The sequence below is a fragment of the Hemitrygon akajei genome, unplaced genomic scaffold, assembly GCF_048418815.1.
Source record: "Hemitrygon akajei unplaced genomic scaffold, sHemAka1.3 Scf000096, whole genome shotgun sequence".
Classification (NCBI taxonomy): domain Eukaryota; kingdom Metazoa; phylum Chordata; class Chondrichthyes; order Myliobatiformes; family Dasyatidae; genus Hemitrygon; species Hemitrygon akajei.
In genome coordinates, this window is record NW_027331982.1 from 2,264,424 (window position 1) to 2,277,865 (window position 13,442).

At 47.0% G+C, this 13,442-nt stretch overlaps 1 protein-coding gene across 4 annotated transcripts in view; it reads right to left on the bottom strand.

Moving 5' to 3' along the window:
- Positions 1 to 13,442, bottom strand: part of LOC140723007 (NACHT, LRR and PYD domains-containing protein 3-like) — a 53,453-nt gene that overhangs the window by 37,495 nt on the left and 2,516 nt on the right. The window contains exon 1 of one of the 4 annotated variants that reach the window (XM_073037634.1): positions 7,451 to 7,578. The exons of 2 other annotated variants lie outside the window; for them this stretch is intronic. The gene's annotated coding sequence lies outside the window, so the exon portion shown is untranslated. Of the gene's footprint in view, positions 1 to 6,077; positions 6,174 to 7,450; positions 7,579 to 13,442 lie in introns of those variants that run through there. One more of the 4 variants, XM_073037635.1, reaches the window with a different exon arrangement.

Sequence of the window (13,442 nt, forward strand, 5' to 3'; positions counted from 1 at the left end):
AACCCCACTCACACTATCACTCCGGCTCTACTCCCTTATCCTCTCTACATCCTCTCCACTCTGTCCATCATCCTCTACACCTTTCTCTCCTATTCCACCAACACTCTACTCTTCTCACTATCTCCCTCACTCCCTTTCTCACAGTCCCACCCTCTCTCACCCTGTATCTCCTACTCCCTCTTACCCTTTCTCACTCTTCTTTCCCTTCCTACCTCTCACTCCCCCTCTCCAGATCTCTCTCCCCTTTCTACCCATCTTTCAAACCCCTCACTCACCCACTCTCTCTGTCCCTTTCTCTCTAATTATATCTCCTCCCACTGTCTACCCATTCTGTTCCAAGGTCTACCCCCCCATCTACCCTCACCCTCATCTTAGCTGCTCCCTGTCCACCTTGCAGACCCTCGCCCTGACCGTTTCCCTTCTCCCTGCTCAACCTCTCTCTCTGCACCTCATTCCACCCCTCACCTTTACCCTTACATCAACAATATTTCAAGGGTTATTGGCAACTTTGACTGAGAAAGATGCATGTTTCATACACTGTGTAATGTCTTTATATTAAGGAATGTCACAGTTGGGAATGTCGTGGATCCATTTTTTAAAAAAAAGTACTGGGAAAAAAAGTTTAAAAATAACTGCAGATAATGTGCGTCTGAAGTAAAAATAATTAAAAACTGCAAACTCACAGCTGTAATTGGTAACTCAGCTGGTTCGAGCCCATCAGCAGTGTCGTTTACGACATGCTACAGGTTCATTGCAAACTATTAACAGCTTAGCATATTTGCATATGCAGAAATAGTTAAATAGAATACTGAAGTGACTTTGTTTACAGGATTGAGAGTGAAATGTCGAACCAGTTTCAGCAGAAATGCCGCTCCCTGTTCTGAGGAATGTGCAGGCAGCTGCTTAAACACAAACCCTGAGCTCCGGGAAGTCTCACAGAAAAGAAACCTGCACAATCCAAATCAATCAATGATATTGCCTCTTCCCCCTTCCTTTCCAGTTCCTCTGAAGGGTCTCAGCCAGAAACGCTCCCTTTGTATTCAGTTCCATACACACTGCCCGGACCTACTGCATTACTCCAGCATTTTGTCTTTCCCTGGTTATGAAAGATCCGCGACTGGGAGTGTGTGGGCAGTTTGACTTCATATCAAAACATATCCACGCTGTTGAATATTCTTGGGGAATTAAGGTGTGAATCATTCAAGTCTGCTATTAATTTTGGATTTTTACTCAATCAAACCTTTGTCTGTGATCAAGCAGTCAGAGTCATAGTTAGAGAGTCATATCAAAACAGAACACAGTACAGGTGCTTTGTCTCAGTCATTTGAACCACTTGTTCCCACCCACCTGCACAGTAGCCATATTCACCCATCCATATTTTCAAAGGCAAAATCATGCTCGCATGTACCACTTCTAGTGGGGTAGTGGGGCTGTGGAATCTACTGCCCCAGAGAGCTGTGGAAGCTACTACACTCAATAAATTCAAAACGGAGATAGACATTTTCCTGGATAAAAATGGCATTAGGGGATACGGTGAGCGAGCAGGTAAGTGGACATGAGGCTAGGTTTAGATCAGCCATGTGATCTCCTGGACCAATTTTCGATAGCCTGGATGGGTCGGAGAGGAATTTTCCAGATTTTTTCTCCTCAATTGGCAACTCGGTTTTTTTCCGCCAGGTGATTACATGGGTTTGAGCGGGATGAATAATAAAATAAAATGGGTGGCATGGTGCCCTGTTGGTTAGCACTGTTGTCTTGTGGGATTCGGTGAAAACTAGAGTTAAGATTGGATCAGCCATGATCTTGTTGAATGGCGGAGCAGGCTTGAGGGGCCGATTGGCTTACTCCTGCTCCTATCTCTTATGTTCTTATGTTCTGTTGACAGCTCATTCAACATTCTCTCAACCCTCTGATTGAAGACTTATCCACTCATGTCCCCCTAAAACTGTTCATCTTTCACCCACAAAGCATGATCTCTGGTTGTTGTTTCACGCGACTTCAGTGGAAAAGGCCTGCTTGCATTTACCTATCTCTGCTCTATCAAGTCTCCTCTCAATTTTTAGCATTTCAAAGATTAAAGTCCGGAACTATTCATCCTTTCCTTATCAACCAGGTCCTCCAGAAAAATCCTTGACATTTTTCCCAGTACTCTTTCAAACTTACTTACATCTTTCCTGTGGGTAGGTGATGAAAACCTCACACAATACTCCAAATTCGGACTCACCGATGTCTTATACAACTTCAAAATAACATCCCATCTCCTGCAGTCAATAATTTAATTGATGAAGGTCACTATGCCAAAAGCATTTATTAACCACCCTATCTACCTGTGGCGCTGCTTTCAATTAATTATGGACCTCTATTCCCAGATCCTTTTGTTCCACCGCAACGTTAGTGCTCTACTGTTTACTGTGTAAGACCTACCATAGCACAACACTTTGCACTTGCCTGCAGTAAATTCCATCTGCCATTTTCAGCTCAGTATTTCCAGCTGTTCCAGATCCCTGTAACCTATGATAGATAATTTGCCTCACTGTCAACTACACCCCTAATCTTGGTGTCACATGTAAATGTGCTTATCAAGTTAAAAACATTACCATCCCAATCATTGATATAGATGACAAACAGCAATGGACCCAACGATTAATGGAGATAATCATCTACCATCACAGTCCACCTTCTAATGGAGACAATCATCTACCATCTCAGTCCACCTTCTGCCAAAATGACATTGTCTACTCCAACTTACTTCCTTACGTTGAACGTGATGCAAATGAATTTTCTTGACCAACCTCCGATGCAGGATTGTTAAATGCTTGCAAAAGACCATGTAAACAACATTCGCTTCATTGTCTTTATCTACTTTCCTGGTAACATTCCCCATAACCTCATCAAAAAAAAATTGTGTGTGTTGCCAGGAGTAAACAAAGTCATGCTGACTGTTCCAAGTCAGTCTTGTCTTTTCAAATACTTACATATGCAGTGCTTCTAATAGTGATGTCAGAAGCACTGGTCTATAATTTGCTGGTTTATTTTTTTAAGCCTTTCTTCAACAGCAGGCCTATATAACCCATGTTAGTATGGGGAGCGAGATTTTACACCATATTCCAGGTACAATCTCAACAAAACGCAAGTAATTGTTAATGTCATTTCACTCTTACACACAATTACTCTTTCAATAAATACAATGTACCTTTCACCTCCCTCTCCACCCACTGCACTTAAACTCTCCATTTTAACACACTCAGGATTTCAGTTTCTCCTACAGAAGTGGGTGATCTCACATTTCCCACATTGGACTCCAGTGACCTGTTGTTCCCACTCACTCCTTTTGCCTCCATTACCACAAAACCTCTCAACAAGAGACACAGAACATAGAACAGTACAGCACAGTGCTCAGTCTATTCAATTAATGAAATGGCCAACTAAACTAATCCCATCTGCCAGAACAGTGTCCATATCCTTCCATTTTTCTCACATTCATGTGCTGATCTAAATATCTCTTAAAAGTCCCAATGTATTTGCCACTACCATCACCCCAGGCAGCACAGACTGGATGGAGGTTGAACAAGATGGTTGATATATATCATTGAGGTGGTGGGATACAGGCTGGACAGATTGAACAAGATGTTGATATATATCATTTGAGGTGGTGGGATACAGGCTGGACAGATTGAACAAGATGTTGATATATATCATTGAGGTGGTGGGATACAGACTGGATGGAGGTTGAACAAGATGGTTGATATATATCATTGAGGTGGTGGGATACAGACTGGACAGATTGAACAAGATGTTGATATATATCATTGAGGTGGTGGGATACAGGCTGGACAGATTGAACAAGATGTTGATATATATCATTGAGGTGGTGGGATACAGACTGGAAAGAGATTGAACAAGATGGTTGATATATATCATTGAGGTGGTGGGATACAGGCTGGACAGAGGTTGAACAAAATGTTGATATATATCATTGAGGTGGTGGGATACAGGCTGGACAGATTGAACAAGATGTTGATATATATCATTGAGGTGGTGGGATACAGACTGGACAGAGGTTGAACAAGATGGTTGATATATATCATTGAGGTGATGGGATACAGACTGGACAGAGGTTGAATAAGATGATTGATGTATATCATTGAGATGGTGGGATACAGACTGGACAGAGGTTGAACAAGATGGTTGATATATATCATTGAGGTGGTGGGATACAGACTGGACAGAGGTTGAACAAGATGGTTGATATATATCATTGAGGTGGTGGGATACAGGCTGGACAGAGGTTGAACGAGATGGTTGATATATATCATTGAGGTGTTGGGATACAGGCTGGACAGAGGTTGAACAAGATGGGTGGGGAATGAGCAGATGGAATCAACTGGGAGAAGGGATCAAGGACGATCACTGATGGTCCTCAGGAGGAGGGGTTGGTCAACAGCCCGCCCCCTACATTTCTAATGAGCAGCACTGTTTATTGTTCTTGTGTTAAAATGCTTTTGTGGGATTATGATGGGATGTTCCAGTTCATTTATTGTTACCTTTTAGCTTGGATTATACAGTTACTTGCTTGTGTATTTCTGGGTCACACTAACTGTAACCAGGGTGTGTGATGGTCGCCTCCCCTGTCTGTATGAGACTGGTTGGGTTTACTCTCCGGGTCGTGCTGGCTGGTCTATTTTGTGTTTATCATGATAAAACTGTTATTGAGTTTAATGAGCTGCCTTATCTCTCGTTATGGACCAAATGCTCACCACAATACGACTATATAAAAGATCTGAAAATAACAAAGCTAGAACAAACCATAAGAACTTTGGAATATACACTTTGCCCATCACCAAATTTTATCAATGCATCATAAAAAGTTTCCCATCCGGATACCCCACGCATTGGTATGGTGACTGCTTTGCCCATGGCTGCAAGGAACTGCAGAGTTATGGACACAGATCAGCTCATCACAGAAACCAGTCTTCCCTACGTGAACTCCTTCTGGACTTCCCACTCCCTCGGTAAAATCAAAGATCCCCACAACCTGGGACATTCTCCTTTCTCACCCACCCCCATTAGGGAGAAGATACATATCACCAGGCTTAAAAGCGGCTTATCTGAAGTGAAAAAAGTTTTTGAGAAGTTCCAGGAAGCGAGGCGAAGTCGACAGTTCAGGAAGTTAACGGGACTCATTGGCCAATATTAGATTTCTCCAACAAATCCACGTCAGCTCAAAACGGTGACTGTACTCTGCCAGCCAAGAACTACTGCATTACTGCGCAATGAGATTTTCACATCGTCAGAGCCGGGGGTGGGGTGGGGGGTGCTCGGGAAAAACCCGCAGGCTGCAGATCTGCGGCAGAATAAGAGCGGAAAACAGGATACCGTGACCGGTGGGCGCGTCTCCCCGACAATAAACCGGCTCCATAGGACAAAGGAGCAGAATTAGGCCGTTTGGCCCATCGAGTCTGCTCCGGCGTTCAATCAGGGTGACCCTTTTCCCCCTCCTCAGCCCCACTCCACGACTTTCTCATCGTAACCACTCAAGAACCTGGTGAATACCCCCAACCGGGCCCCCACGGCTCCCTCTGCTAATTCCACACATTCACCACACTCTGGCTACAGAAATTTCTCCGAATCTCTGTGTGGTGAACTAGATATACCTGTCTGACTGCTCCTGTGGCTCCTCCCAAGACCCTGCTGACTACCCCTGTGGCTCCTCCCACAGACCCCTGTATAAAGGCGACTGTGGCCTGCTGCTCTCCCTCATTTTCCCCAGGATGTAGTGTTGTTCTTCAGTCAATAAAAGCCGATATCTCACTTCCTAAGTCTCGGCGTGAGTTATTGATGGTGCATCACTCTGTTTTAAATAGGCGCCCCTTTGCCCTGAGGCCGATTCGCCATTATAACTGTGTGGAGATTGGCCGCCTGGGTTGCTGGTTCGCAGGGAGAGCTCAGTGAAGTGTGTCCGTCTTAGAGGGGCACAGATAGTTGGAAAATGAGTAAATGGCCGACAGTTCGGGAAGTTACCTGGACTCACTGCCCAACATCGGAGCTGCCGACTCGACACTGGCCTCAGTACTCACCGATTTTCTGCCCAGGGCGGGAGGCGAGGACCCTCGCCCTACCACTCTCGATCCCCCAGACGATCCGCTTCAACAACGAACGGGATAAAAACAAACCACCGCCCATCCGGGGGCTGTGAGCATGCGTGGGGTGATTACCGCGTCAGAGAGGAGGGTCGCCCCAGGGAGCAAATTCCAGTGACCGACCCAGCAGACTCGGTGAGGAAAAACATACACGCCCCTCATATCTCCATTAATCTACCCCCCTCACCTCAAATGGATGGCCTCTTATCTAAAATATTTCAACCCTGGGAAAAATATATCATCTCTCCACTCTATCCCTCTCGTAGTCGTATAAATGTCCATCCAGTCTCACTCCAGCCTGCGCCACTCTGGAGAAAACAACTCAAGTTTGTCCAGCCTCTCGTTATAGCTCATGCCCTCTAATCCAGGCAGGGTCCTGGTAAACCTCTTCTACGCCCTCTCCAAAGTCCCGACATCCTTCCGAGAATGGGGGCGACCAGAACTGTATGAAACACTCCAGATGTGGTCTAACTAGTTTTATAAAACTCCAACATAAATTCCCAACTTTTGAACTCAATGTCTCGACTAATAAGGACAACCACGTCATTTGCCGCCTTACCCCCCCGATCAATCTGTGCAGTCTCTTTCAGGGAGCGATGAACTTGGAGTCTAATATCCCTCTGATCATCAACACTGTTCAGGGTTTTGCATTTAACAGTGTACTGTCTCCTACATTCGACCTACCGAGCTGCCAAGATGATCATCAATAATCAAATCTCACTGAGATTTCTCAGGTCCTGTTGAATTTGTTACCAAGTGCACAAGTACGTGAAGGTACAGGGACAGAGAAACACTGACCTGTGGCAGCATCACAGGCAAGTACATTCAAATAACACACAGAACAAGCAATTATACAATTCTCTGTCAGTAACAGTATAGAAACGTGTTTTACTTCATCCTGCTAATAGGACCAGAACAACAGGGGCTGAGCGGCGGCTCATCTCAGACGGTTCGGTGTGTAGGTCTCACAACCCGGACCGACCCCGGCAGATTCTGTGAAGGAAGCGAGGTGAGGCCGCCAGTTCGGGAAAGTTCATCCCCTCCCCCGTCAGGTTTCACTGATCACCTTGTGTTTCTCTCTCCCTCCCCCACCCCCACCTTTTATTCTCCAGTCCTGCCGAAGGGTTTCGGCCGCTAATGGTACTCTTTTCCATAGATGCTGCCCGGCCTGCTGAGTTCCTCCAGCATTTTGTGCGCGTTGCGCGCATTTCCACCATCTGCAGATTTTCTCTTGTTTGAATTCGGGTAAGTTAAAGGGACTCACTGCGCAACATCAGACCTCCCCGCTCGGGACGGGCTTCAATACTCACCGTAGGGGAATTCTTGCTGTCGCCCGGCAGAGAATAATCCATCACCGGCTCCCCGCCCCTGGGGGCAAGGATCCCGGCGGATGCGGATCCCGATCCCACCGCCGACCCATTAGAACAAAGAACGGAACTCCCTTCCCGTACTGAGCATGCGCGATGTCGTCAGCGCGTTATCCGAACGGTGGGCGGGGCCTCGGAAACGAACCTGCAGATGCTGCAGCCCTGCGGTACAACGGGATCACGTGACGGGTGGACGGTCTCCCACGTGACTCGGTGACTCCGCTCCTCGCCCCTCACACGCTGCCCGACCCCCCTCATCGCATTTCAAACATTATCTCATAATTACAATAGATATATTTTAAAATTTCCCTCTGCATCTTCCCCGTCCCCATCCCTTTACCCCCCCGGGTCACAGTTACGGGTTTGAATCCCATCCCGGTCCGGCACACATTTTAGACCCAAACCAGAATTGTGCAGGTTTTATTTAAATCAGTCTATGTTTCTATTCACATTTCCCCGGCCTCACTGGACAGGAACACTGAAACATCAAGTGAGAAACAGCAGGAGGTGGCCATTCAGCCCCTCTAACCATCAGCAAGATGGCGGCTGCTCTCCCATCTCAGCCACATGTTTCTGCCCGATCCTCATTTCCTCCATCCCTTCGGTCTCCACACATCTGCTGGCCTCTGTTTTATGTGAGGACGATCACTGAGTCTTCACCGCCCTCTGTGGTGGGGATTTACAGACATTCACCACCCTCGGAATGGAGACATTTCCCCTCATCTAAGTCCCGGACAGTCCACCCCCTTTTTCAGAGACTGGGATCCCTGGTTCAACCGGTAATGATGTTGTGCATTTCAATGTGTTCACCTCTCAGTCCTCGATTCTCTAAATGAAAGGGTTATCACATTTGATCTTTCTTCATATGATGACCCCACCACTCCAGGGATCAGTCTGGTGAATCTTCATCGCACTCTCTATAACAAATACTCTCTAACCTCTTTGTTGATCCGCTGTGGAATTAATTTCCATCTTCTGCAGCCCCGTGTTGCCCCACCCACTCACCTCCCACCCCTGTCACTATTTCCACCTCTCCACCTCCCCCATCACCTGGATCCACCTCTCACTCCCCAGCTCTTGCCCCATCCCCACCCCTCACCTCTTTTCTCTGACTATTTCCCGTCCACACTCAGTCCAGAGGGAGGGTCTCGGTCCATTTCCCTCCACAGATGTTGTCCGACCCACTGAGTTCCTCCAGCAGTTTGTCCTTTGGTCTGTATAACCCGTGTTAGTATGGGGAGCGGGATTTTACACCATATTCCGGGTACAATCTCAACAAAGCCCAAATAATTGTTAAAGTCATTTTCACTATTATACCTAATAACTCTTACAATAAATACAATGAACCTTCTACCTCCCTCCCTACCCACTGCACCTCAGTCCCTCAACATTTACTCAGACTCAATGTTTCTGTTTCTCCTACAGAAGTGGGTGATCTCACATTTCCCACACTGGGCTCCAGCTGACCTGTTGTTCCCACTCACTCCTTTTGCCTCCGTCTCCCCGAAACCTCTCGACAACACACACAGAACATCGAACAGTACGGTAGCAGAACAGGCCATTCGGCCCAAAATGTTTTGCTCAGCTAATTAAATTAGGAATCAAAGGGCCAGCTAATCCCTTCTGCCAACTCAATGTCCAGACGTTCCTCACATTCATGCGCTGATTTAAATATCTCTTAAAAGTCACCAGTGTGCCAGAACCATCACCCCGGCAAGCACATCCTAGCAACCCACCACTCTCTCTGTTAAAAACACTTGCCCCTCAAACTGCCCCCTCTCACTTTAAATACATGGCCTCTTGAATTAGACATTTGTAACCAGGAAATAAAATACTGTCTGTCTTCTCTATCGATGTCTCTCATGATCTTATACACCTCCATCGTCTCACCCCAGCCTGTGCCGCCCCAGAGAAAACCACCCGAGTTTATACAAACTCTTGTTACTGCTCATGCCCTCGAATCCAGGCAGCATCCTGGTAAATCTCCTCTGCACCCTCTCCATAACTTCCACATCCTTCCTATAATGAGGTGACCAGAACTGAACACAATACTCTAAATGCGGTCTCACCAGAGATTTGTAGAGTTGAAACATGACCTCTCTACTCTTGAACTCAATCGCCCTGTTAATGAAGCCTTGCATCCCACAGACATTCTTAACTACCCTATCAACCTGTGTAGCGACCTTGAGGGATGTATGGATATGAACCCCAAGGTCCCTTTGTTCATCCACACTCTTAAGGAACTGACCATTAATCCTGTACTCAAATCTCCTGGTTTGTCCTTCCAAAATGCATCACCTCACACTTGTCCGGATTGAACTCCATCTGCCATTTTTCTGCCCAACTCTGCAGCCTGTCTATATCCTCTTGTAACGTTCGACAACCTACAGCTCCATCCACAACTCCTCCAATCTCCCTGTCATCCGCAAACTTACACACCCATCCTTCCGCCTCTACATCCAGGTCATTTATAAAAATCACAAATAGCAGGGGTCCCCGGACAGATCCCTGCGGCACTCCACTAGTCACCGACCTCCAAGCAGAATACTTTCCTTCCACAACTACCCTCTGCTTTCTTCCTGTAAGCCAGTTTTTTATCCAAACAGGCAAGGTTCCACTTATCCCATGCCTCATGACTTTCTGGATGAGTCTCTCCTGAGGGACCTTGTCAAATGCCTTGCTAAAGTCCATGTAGACCACATCGACTGCCCTACCCTCATCAATTTCTTTTGTTACCTCTTCAAAAAACTCAATCAGGCTCGTGAGGCACAATCTTCCCTTCACAAAGCCATGTTGACTATCCATGAGTAGACTGTGCTTCTCCAAATGCTCGTCGATCCTATCCTTAAGAATCCTTTCCAGTACTTTGCAGACCACCGAGGTAAGACTCACCGGTCTATAGTTCCCAGGTTTCTCCCTATTAACTTTTTTAAACAAGGGAATTACATTTGCCATTCTCCAGTCCTCCGGCACTTCCCCTGCAGCCAAAGAGGATTCAAAGATCATAGCTAATGCTTCAGGGATCTCTTCTCTCAATTCCCACAACAACCTGGGGTGTATCATGTCCGGCCCTGGGGATTTATCAATTTTGATGTTTTTAAAAAGATCCAGCACTTCTTCTTCCTTAATCTCCACATTGTCCAGCACACAGGCCTGCTCTACTTCGACCTCATCCTGATCAAGATCCTCTTCTCTTGTGAATACTGAAGCAAAGTATTCATTTAGGACCTCCCCAACCTCCTCCACCTCCAGGCACACGTTGCCCTCTTTATCCTTTAGCGGTCCCACCTTTGTTCTCGTCATCCTCCTATTGTTCACATATGCATAGAACACATTGGGGTTCTCCTTAATCCTACATGCCAAGGCCTTCTCATGCCCCCGTCGAGCTCTCCTAAGTCCTTTATTTAGCTCCTTCCTGGGTACCCTATATTTCTCATGAGCCCCACCTACTTCCTGCCTCTTATATCTAACATATGCTTCTTTTTTCCTCTTGACGAGTTGCCTCACATTTTTCGTCAGCCATGGTTCCCTTTTCCTACCATTTTTTCCCTTCTCTCAGTGGGACAACCCTATCCTGAACTCAGCTCAAGTGGTCCCTAAGCTTCTTGCACATTACTTCCGTGCTTTCCCCTTTGAACATCTGTTTCCAATTTACTCTCGCTAGTTCCTGCCTCATCCCTTCAAAGTTAGCCCCTCCCCAGTTAAGCACTTCACCATTTAGTCTGATTTTATTTCTTTTTCATAGCTAGGCTGAAGCTAAGGGAGTTGTGGTCACTCTCACCAAAATGCTCCTCCACCAAGAAGTCTGTCACCTGACCAGGTTCATTCCCCAGAACTAGATCCAGTATAGCCTCTCCTCTCGTCGGCCGGTCCACATACTGTGTCAGGAATCCTTCTTGAACACACCTAACAAATTCAGCCCCATCTATCCCCCTTGCACTCAGGAGGTGCCAGTCAATATGAGGGAAGTTGAAATCACCCAGAACTGCTACACTGTATTTAGTGCACCATTCTAAAATCTGCCTACTTATCTCCTCCTCGGTGGCCTGAGGGCTATATGGGGGCCTACAGACTACTCCCAGCACAGTGATTGATCCCTTCCTATTTATGACTTCCACCCAAACTGACTCCGTGGACACTCCCTCTGCAGCATCCTCCCTTTCTATAGCCATGATACTATCCCTGACCACCAATGCCACTCCCCCGCCTTTTCTACCTCCCATCCTATTCCTTTTGAAACACATGAACCCGGGGAACTGCATCATCCAATCCTGCCCTTCCTCCAACCAAGTTTCAGTAACGGCCATAACATCATAGTTCCACGTACTAATCCATGCTCTAAGTTCATCCTCGTGGTTCCTAATACTTCAAGCATTGAATTAGACACATTTCAACCCCTTTAACTGGCTACAATTATGTTCTGTCCCCTGCCTGTCCTTCCTCATCAACTCAGAACTCTTAGCATCATGCCCTTGTCCTTCTACCTTAATCCCTGCACTCACATTCTGATTCCCACCCCCCTGCCAAACTAGTTTGAACCCTCCCCAACAGCTCTATCAAACCTGCCCGCCAGGATATTGGTCCCCCTGGGATTCAAGTGCAACACATCCTTTTTTTTTACAGGTCACACCCGCCCCAAAAGCGGTCCCAATGATCCAGAAATCTGAATCCTGCCGCCTTCTTCATTCTCTCAGCCATGCATTTATCCTCCACCTCATTCTATTCCTATTCTCACTGTTGCGTGGCACAGGCAGTAATCCCGAGATTACTACCTTTGAGGTCCTGCTTCTCAATTTACTTCCCAACTCCCTGTAGTCTGTTTTCAGGACCTCTTCCCTTTTCCTATCTATGTCATCGGTACCAATATGTACCGTGACCTCTGGCTGTTCTCCCTCCCGCTGCAGGATATCTTGGACGTGATCAGAAACATCCCGGACCCTGGCACCTGGGAGACAAACTACCATCCGAGTTTCTTTCCTGTGTCCACAGAATCGCCTGTCTGAACCCCTGACTATAGAGTTCCCTATCACTACTGCCTTCCTCTTCCTTACCCTCCCCTTCTGAGCCACAGGGCCAGACTCTGTCCCCCCTCCAGCAGAACTCAAACAGGAGTACTTATTGTCAAGGGGTACAGCCACAGGGGTACTCTCTAGTACCTGACTCTACCCCTTCCCCCTCCTGACTGTGACCCACTTCTTCAGTCTCCCGTGGCCCCGGTGTGACCACCTGTCTGTAACTCCTCTCTATCAACTCCTCGCTCTCCTTGACCAGACGAAGGTCATTGAGCTGCAGCTCCAGTTTCCTAACACGCTCCCTTAGGAATTGCATCTCGATGCACCGGGTACGGATGTGGCCGTCCACGACGCCAGGAGACTCCAGGACCTCCCACATCTGACACCGACCACAGAAAATCGGCCTCACACACATACAACTTCCTTTTGCAATCAACAACTGCCTCGCCTCGTCCCGTTACTGCCGAAGCCCGTTGAGCCAAAGCCCTTTCACTCTGCTGCCTCTCAATCCGCTGCCCGCTCCCAACACTGCCCGCTGGATATGGCTGCCTTCTTTTTAAACTGTTTGCATTCAACAGGCTGACGACACATGCCTGCGTAGTCTGGCCTCTCTCTTCCCCCAAGAACTCAAAATGTCTTCCCGCTGGAAATCCTTTGGTGCTCTCCCGCTGCCTTCTTGTTCCAAATCAAAAAATCTTCGGTACCCTCTCCTGGGCCATTGAAGTGCTTTCTGGAATGAGGCGAACAGAACTGCAGGAAATACTTCAGTTGTGGCCTAACTCGAGTTTTAAGAAGTTGCAACATAACTTCCTGAATTTTGAATGCAATATCTTGAGTTATAAAGGCAAGCATGTCATTTGCCTTCTTCACCACCCTGTCAATTCCAGGGAGCGATGAACTTGGAGTCTAAGATCCCTCTGATC